The following is a 9,230-nucleotide window of genomic DNA, read 5'->3' on the forward strand; positions in this document are numbered from 1 at the left end:
CAAGCAGACAGGCATACCCTCAGGTACCAACCCAGAAAGAGACTTGAATGCCAATTTAAAGCACTCAATCTATTCTCTCCACATGGCTTAGTGGAAAGAGCACGGGCTTGGGAATCAGAGAACGTGGGTTCTAATCTTGGCTCTGCCACTTGTCTGCTGTGTGAACTTGCGTAAGTTACTTAACTTCTCTGTGCCTCAGTTACCTCATCTTTAAAATGGGGATTAAGACTGTGAGCCCCACGTGGGACAACCTGATTACCTTGTTTCTACCCCAGCGCTTAAGACAGTGCTTAGCACATAGTAAGCGCTTAACAAATACCATAACTATTATTATTATTATTACCTAACCTCACTGATTTCCTACTACAGTCCAATCCGCACACTCCACTCCTCTAACACTAACCTACTCTCTATACCTCGATCTCATCTATGTCGCCACAGACCTCTTGTCAGTGGGTTCTCTGTCAGGCTCAGAACTCCCTTCCCCTTCAAATCCAACAGACTGCCACTCTGCTTCCCATCCAAGCACTCCTAAAATCATAACTCCTCTAAGAGGCCTTCCCAGACTAAGCCCTTCATTTCCCCTATCAGGTCTCCCCTCTGTGTCAATTATGAACTTGGCTGTGCGCCCCTTAAGCACTTTGATACCGACCCCGGCCCCACAATAATTATGCAAATATACTTCTCCCACCCCTAATGTATGTTACTGTCTGTCTCCCCCTGTGGATTGTAAGCTCTTTGTGGATAGGGATCGTGTCTAACCCCTCTTTTGTACTGTACTTTCCCGAGTGCTTAGTACAGAGCTCTGCACACAGTAAATGCTCAATAAATGCCACTGATTGATTCAAAGAAAATGCAGTGATGAACCTTAAGATGCTGAGGTGGAGACCAGGCAAAAGAAGGAAAACAGTCATCCTGTCTGTTCAGAAAATGTGTTCCATCTGTTCCCAGGGGTGATTGATTGGTGTTGATATTCCAGCCAGGATCCATTCCACAAGTAAGGGCCAATAAAACTGTATTTCTCCCCTGAGCCCCCACACTCTGGGTTCCCAGGCCCTTGAACCTGCCTGGGTGATGGAGATGGTAAATCTCCCATGCTCTGCCTCTTGGGGCATTAGATCCCCCAGAGCCTCTGCTAGGCCCCAGTGCAAGGGAGCAGGAAGCAGGCAGGACCATCCCCATGGAAAATGCCTTGGGATCTTGGAAGTAAGCCAGAAGGCTTATTGGTTCTTGTTTTTGTTTTGATGGTACTTGTTAGCACTTACAACGTTCCAACCATTGTATTAAGCGCTGGGATAGATATAAGATAATAAGGTTGGACACAGTCCCCTGTCCCACTTGGGGCTCACAGTCGAAGTAGGAGGGAGTGCTATTTAATCCCTATTTTACAGATGAGGTAACTGAGGCACAGAGAAGTTAAGTGACTTGCCCAAGGTCACACAGCAGACAAGTGGCGAAGCCAGGATTAGAACCCAGATCCTCTGACTTCTAGACCCTGTGCTCTTTCTACTAGGTCATGCTGCTTCTCTGTTCAGCCTGGAAGCTCTCAAGAAGGGGCTGGAGTATCTGGGTTACTATGCTCTGGCTGCCCAGCTGTGAGAGAAGTGATACTGGGGAATCCCACAGAGCCCTGGGATAAAGTGGTGGCTGGGGCGGCAGGGACTCAGCAACACTGCCTAGTGAGATGCAGGGAAGCCTGGTGGAGAAAGTACTGGCTGGGGGCAGAGTGGGAGGTGATGTCAGAAGACTGGGTTCCAATCTCAGCTCTGCCACTTGCACTTTAACTTCTCACTGCCTCAGTTTCCTCATATATAGACTAGAGATTCAATACCTGTTCTCTTTCCCTTTTAGCCTGTGAGCCCCATGTGAGACAGGGACTGTTTCCAACCCGATTACTCATCATACAGGATGTTTGGCAAACCTAAGGGTAGCCACATCCCTAGCCTGTCCCTAGCCCTCTCCCCTAGCGATGTCACACAAACCATGACCTATCCCCAGAAGTCCCATTCCTGGACTTCCCATCCGCTGGCCAGTCGGCTGGAGGTCGGGCGACCTGCCGGCACCCAGAACCGGGCCCGGGACTGGGTTCTTTTGTGTCGGTCGCAAGGGCTGGCCAGATGACTTTTCCCTTTGCCTGGGTGAAAGCCTCGATGAAGGGGACCACGTGGGATGGGGGCAGAGAAGGCTCCTCTCATTCCTCTGTGCCTGGGGAGCTCTCATTCCCAGTGCAGAAGGGAGACCCTACCCGATTATTATTAACGATTAATGATTCTTTTCTGTAGTTTCCTGTTTCCTGACATCAAAACTTTGAAATCTGCCTCTGAACAGCAAACAGACCTCGTTGTTAATTAACCAAATCCATCCCAGCCCAACTGGGGCAGCGAGCACAGAGCGATCTTTTTCTAGCCGAGCCTGATGCTAATATCCATCAGGCCTCCAGAGTTCACATCCCGCCGCCCCAGTCCCTTCCTCCACCGTTGGGGAAGCTGAGGATCTGGGTTTGGGGGAAGGGTGGCTGATGAACCTCTAACGTTTCCCAGACAGAGCAACTACCCCCCCTAACCCCCCTCCTACCCCTGCTGAGCCGCCGCAAGATTGGAAACAGACACGACATAGTTAAGAGCAGAAGTTTCCGTCCTTCGGGGGATATCAGAAGAGCCGGGGAGGGCTGGACCGAGCTGCCCGGCTGGCTCAGAGGCTAGCCCACAGCAGGTGCATGGCTGCACCTCTCTCCCCGGCAGACAGCCCCGGTGTTTGGCAGGCAGGCTCAGGTCCGTAATTGGTGTCCTGGCTGGGGCCCAACCTGCCCCGTGAAGGACATTTTTATTGGATTAAACAATAACGGAGATCTGAAGGAGGCTTTGGTGCAGATGTGACCCCGGCCAGCATCACCCAGGGAAATCACTCCAGGACTCTTCCCCATGTTCCTCTGGGCCATATGGTTAGGCTCATCCTGGGACGGGAGGGGAGAGGATCCAGGAGCCGGAGGTCCGGCAGAGCCGGGGATGGATGGCCGGAGGAGCAGGCACTTATGCCCTCGTCAATTCGCTCGAATGCCACCCACAAGTTGGAGGTGGCTGCACAGGCTTGGGAATGATCAAAAGGAACATTACGTGGAGGGGGAGGCCATGCCCAGGGAAGGATCTTGACTCTGTCCCTTTGAAAGCTGGCTTGATGCTGTATGGATACAGGAGGATGGATGAGATTACCTTGGGCGAGGCTGCCAGCCTACCCATCACCGAAGGTTTGGGCAGTGCCGGAGGGATTGGAGTGGGCAGAATCCCAAGTCATCCGGTTTATGGGCGAACGGGCGCACACTCCAAGTCTCCCTCTCCTCTAGTTGGAGAGATATCGGTCTCCCCCTTTAGACTCTAAGATCCTTGTGGGCAGGGAACTTACCTACCAACTCTGTTGCCGTTGCACTCTCCCAAACAGGGCAGTCCTTTGCATGCAGTAAGTGCTCAATAAATGTGATTGACTGATGAATTGACTCCCGAAAGCCTAGTACAATATACTGCACCAAATGGGTACCGAGGATCTTCTGCAGCTGTTAGTACAACTACTTCCCTCAAGACCGTAAGCTCCATTAGGGCAGGGAACATTTCTACCAACTCTGTTGTATTTTATGCTCCCTAGCACTTAATACGGTATTCTTGCACATTCAATAAATATGATTGATTTACTGATTCCTGAATGCCTAGTACAGTGTACCACACCAAGTGGGAAGTATGTACTGCTGTAGAAATTACTACTACGTCCCTCTAAGCTCCCTCTGGGCAGGAAACAAGTCTACCACATCTGTTGTACTGAACGTTCCCAAGCGCTTAGTACTGGGCTCAGCACACAGTAAGTGCTCGGTAAATACGACTGCTTCACTGATTATTCCTACTACCACCACCGCTCTAAGCATGCCTCCACCAGGTGGCAAACGGGCAGAAGAGGAATGAGAGGCCTGGGACAGGTTACTCCAAACACCTCTGAAGTCAGGGGCCTCTGAGGCCACAGGAGAGATCATACCACCTGCCTCTGCTCTGACTCACCCCATTTTAAGGAGGGGGAAACTGAGGCCCAGGCGGGTGGGTGGGAATGGGGCCATGCCCCATGCTACACAGGTGAGAACCCAGAACCCGCAGCCTCTCACAGCACCTCCACAGCCTCCTTTGACTGCTTTGCTCCAGCTTTTTCCTTTCCATCTCCCAGCTGAAAGACCAGCTGCCCGGAGATTAGGGGCTGGTGGTACTCCTTCTATCCCATTGGCTGCCATGAGTACAGGGTTTATGCAGGAATGGATGGAAGCATCAAAGTTAACTAGTCTTTTGCATTGGTTTCTGGATTCCCCCAGGGTCTGGAGACTGGGTGGGAAAAAACAGTCCCCTTGGATCCTGGCCAGGCCAGTCAAAGGAAGAAGTTTATCTTGGGTCACTTCTGATCACTCCATCAGTCAACTGAGTGCAGAGCACTCTACTAAACTTGGGAGAATACAATGCGATAGGGTTGATGGACACACACATTCCTGCCCTCCAAGAGCTTACAATCTAGTGGGGGAGACAGACATTAAAATAAATTACAGCCCCCTCCCTCTCTGTCCTCGCCCATGTCGTCTCCCTTTGCCCTGTGGCTTTGGCAGGGGGGTGTTGATGGGAAGCAGCATGGCCTAGTGGAAAGAGCATGGGCCTGGGAGTCAGAGGACCTGGGTTTTAATCTCGGCTCTGCCATGTACTTGTTGTGTGACCCTGAGCAAGTCAAGTAACTTGTCTGGGCCTCAGTTCCCTCATCTGCAAAATGAGGATTTAATACCTGTTCTTCCTCCTACTTAGACTGTGAGCTCCATGTGGGACCTGAAATCCAGTGCTTAGTACAGTGCTTGGCACATAGTAAGTGCTTAACACATATCATTATTATTATTATTATTGTTATTATTGTTTGATGAGGCTTCACTTGGGCTGTAGCCAGCACCCATGAAGAGGCCCGAGCCTAGAGGCTGGGAGTTGATTCTCCTTCCTTCTCCCAGGGTAGGGCTCTTCCACCACCTGTTCCTTGGGCTCGGCCCCTTGCCAACCAAGAACACTCCCCTCCTCCCGGCCCCCGCTGACTGGCGCTGTGGGACTGCATCTCAGTGCCAATCAGAGGGCTCAATAGAAAGCTGGTGCCACCTTGCAGGCATCACCCTCAAACAACTAGCAACATGGTGGGACACTGCCACACAATGAGGGGGTTTGGGCATAGTGCCTACTTCTCAGGCAGGGAGTCACTCTCCATGCCTAATGCCATGCTAGCCTGAGAGCTGGGCGCTCAGCCAGTGCCCTCCCCTCGCCGTGACTCCAGCTGGGAGTCATTCCAATTCCAGCCAGATTCCTGGGTGCACAGCTGGGACCACCCCAGAAAAGCTCAAGGGGGGCATCAGGGTGCCCATTAGGGAGCTGGGCACATAGCTTCCCGCATCTGGGAGGCTGCTCCTGGGAATCCCTTACCTCAGCTCCTGGGAAAAAGACAGATGGAGCCCCAGCCTGGCTCTTGAGTGGGCACTGACGGGAGCCGGGCCCAGCGGGCTAGTCCTGGGAATATCTCCCAAAGATGGGCCGAGGGCAGAGGAACACGAGGCTTCAGACAGAGTTCAGGGTGGGAAGAATGTGTCCTTGTCCAGAGGAAGGACGACTTGGCGGGGGCGTTCTGGGGCTGCTCTATTTGTTCAGATGCTCGTGCCCATTTTGTGTAACCTGAGCCCAGGGGAAAGGGATCTGGGGAGAGGGGAGAGAGCAGGGGTGAAGGGAGCAGCCCGGCCTCTGGCATATTCTCTGCCCCTGCCAGTTTCGGAGATGAAAAATGGGATTCACCTGTTGGGACAATGCTGTTGTCTCTCCAGGGCTGCACCATTGCAGGGTTGGGGAGAGGAGGAGGACAAAGTGAGAGAGGGAGGACAAGCCTGAAGAGAGGATGAGGGCACAGAATCAAAGAGTGGACTGGGGAGGGGGGGAGACAAGGGAGCCTCATGGTGGCTAGCTCTCATGTAGCCAAATGGGGGCAACTCAGAGCAGCAAATGACAAGTGCGTATCTGTGTGCGTGTGAGAGAGTGAGAAAGAGGAGGCTGTTGAACACAACTAGGGACAAGTTTGAGCACGCTCAGGGAAGACATCCCAAACCAGCAACCTCCCCTCCAGGAGGGGAGCTTGGTGCTCCAAATACCAGGAAAGGGGTCGCAGGGCCCCCACGGTTGGAGATGGGGAGAGCTAAGGCCTGGAGTAAAGCCAAACCTCTTCTTTTCCTCCCCACTACCCAAGCCCCAAGGTTAGTATAAGTCCCACAGTCCCAAAGGACTAGGTGCAGCTCTGGGGAATGACAATGGTGGGGCTGCTCTGTCCAGGATCCCGCAGGAAGATCACTAGGGATCCTGGCAGGGGGCCAGCAAAGAGTTGGGTGGGGATGGGGAAAGGGAGAGGAGGGTGATGTGTGGGTATGTGTTGGGGGGTGAGGTGGAGAGGAGGGTCGTGGGGGGTGGGATGCTCCCTAATTTAGCAGCTGTTCTCAGCACCTCCCCCTGCAGGGGGAGTTGGCAGCTGGGCAGGGCGGCCTGGCCGGAGGTGACTGATTTGGCTGGAGGACACAAAAGAGGCTGATCGCCCCCCACCCTCCCCCGCCACTGTTTGAGCTCCCTGCAGAGTCCTGAATGGAATTTGCCCTCCCCTTACATTTCAGTCCTCAGTCCAGGCTCTCGGTTTCACCCTTCATGCCACCCCTCTGCCCATCAGGGGCAGCTTTAGGGTACCCGAGCCTTGCTGCCAGGACATTCCCTTAAATTTCCAGCCCAGCCCCTAGGCTCCTTTGCTTCATGTACCCTGGAGGCCAGTCCAGCCCACCTCTCTCCCTTCTGGAGTTCCATCACTAAGGCTAGCCCCTGAACCCTCCCCTTGGAGTGTCAGTTGAGCTGGCTACTTTCCTGTTTTCCTCTGAGAATGGAAATCTCTCTGGCTCATGATGCCCAGACTAGGGCAGAGAACCAGAGATGCCAAAGTGAGGACGGCATGGCTATTTTACTTCTGCTCGAGAAAAAGTCAGCGACACTATCATGGGACCAGGAGAAGTCACCAGGCCTTCAGGCTAGACTCCTGCCTCCCTTTTGATTTCTCCCAGTCTGCAGGAAAAGTCAGTTCTGAAACTGGCATCGACCCAAGAGTTTGTTCTAGACCTTCATTATGTACCAAATTGCATCTCAAATTGACTCCAAGGTTGGAGGTTTTTGTTATGAATGATCTTAGTAGATTTCCCTGGAATGGAGCTAATCTCAAAGTAGAGATATGGTAATGTCAGAACTTGCCAAGGGAAAATAATTTGCAATGTCATAAGATTCCAAGCTTCTGCCACTTCAAAAAAGAGCTAGCAGGAAAAGAAGCAGATGCCTAGCAGAGGTGGCTTCTCTGCCTGGATCTTCTCCCTGGATCTGCCTGGGCTTCTCCCAGGACACAGAAGTAACACGGGATCAGGAACTGGCGGCTGGGCCTGGCACTAAAGAAAGGAGAATGAGGTTGGCCCGTTGTCCAATTTTATACTGGACATTGTGGTTTACAGCTAACCTATCTCTGGTACCAATAGGTTACTGGATGTTTTTATAACGAGTTTGGGGTTGTTGGGTTTTTTTTTTCATTTTAGTGTCAATCCTCCCTCCTTCATAGCTCCTGCTACTGAGGTCCGTGGCTGAGATGGCTCCAGAGTTCATAGGGACCTGGGAAGAGAACGTGTTGGTTCTGGGACAAGAAGTGTTTGATGATCTCCTGGAGAAACCTTTTGGGATTGGGCGGACCTCTGAGTCATCACTTTGCACCACTGATCTGGTGTAACATGTGTGACACCACGTGTCTCTTTGTCCATTTTATTTGTCAGGGTTGTCAATGTCTACCTTGGGAGCGTCAGAAGGCAGGCAGAAGGCTATTATCTTTCATAGAGCAAAGCTTGCTGAGACCTCAGACCCTTGGCAGGGAAGCCTGGAGAAGCTGCAAGGACAAGGATGCCCATGATTTGTGCAACTCAAAAAGGGATGAGGTGGGACCTAGAGGGGGCCGAAAAAGGAAGGAAAAAGAGGGGAAGGAGAGGTGGAGGGGTGGAAGAGAGGGTCAGGAAGAGGAAGGGCAGAGAGAAGGGAGGCCAACAGACAGAGAGGGAAAAAAAGATGAAAAAGTCAGTCCAGTTATGATGGCAGTGCTGGTGGCTGCTGACCAAAGAGGAAGAGGAGGAGGAAGAGAGAGAGGAGGAGGGGGAGGACTAATAGGCCACTTCCTTCACCTCACACTGCCATTGCTGCAAAGGCTGATGGGTTTCCTTAGTCTAAACTGTGAGCTTCTTGTGGACAGGGAACGTGTCTACCAACTCTGTTGCATTGTGCTCTCTCAAGTGCTCAGTCCAATACTCTGCACACAGTAAGCACTCAGTAAATACCATCGATCAATTTTGCCTCTCTGGCCAAAATCGGGAACTTAATGGGTCCCATTGGAATGGAACCACAAAATGCATGACCATCCCACTTAATGCAGGCCACCAGATCATTCTATGTCAGAAACTTAAGGCCATGCACCTTCTTAGTAATGATGCTTGCTGAGTTTCACCCCTCCCTGTACTCCAGCCTTGACCCAAACCCATTTCTTCAGAACTCTGGCCCACACCAGAGCCTTCCCAACAGAGGATCATGGTCTATTCACCCTCTAACCTCATCTCTTCCCTACCAGTCTAAATAGGAAACCCCAATACCACTTCCCCCAGGTGTCTTCACAAAGTGCATTGAAGCCAAACCTCATCTGGCTGTTTCCTGTCCATATTTCCAAACTCCGGAGGTTCCTCCAGTCAGGTCATCTGCAAAGGCAATCAACATGACCTTTCCCCTTCTTCCAGATCATTAACAAAGATGTGAGGTGAGGTCAGGCTGTTGTCACCCAACCTGGTGCCACTGTCCCAGAACCCTCTCTTCTCAGCACAGCTCTTACTTTCCCATCAGTTGCCCTGTTTCTGTCCATACCCCTGTCCATATCCTGCCACAGGCTTTCCAGCTCAGGTTCAGAAAAGTGACATAGATGAGGGTGCTGGGACTTTGTTTTCTTAAGCAATTAGTGATCCTGGTCAAAAGGCACTCATGCTCAGCCTGACCTGACTGTTCTTTCCCCTCCCTGGCACTGAATTTCTGCTGGCAACAGTTGTGGAAACTCTCTGGATTGGGTGGAACTTTGCCATTGAAGTCAGATGGAGT

This window comes from Ornithorhynchus anatinus, chromosome X1, assembly GCF_004115215.2.
Source record: "Ornithorhynchus anatinus isolate Pmale09 chromosome X1, mOrnAna1.pri.v4, whole genome shotgun sequence".
Taxonomy (NCBI): Eukaryota; Metazoa; Chordata; class Mammalia; order Monotremata; family Ornithorhynchidae; genus Ornithorhynchus; species Ornithorhynchus anatinus.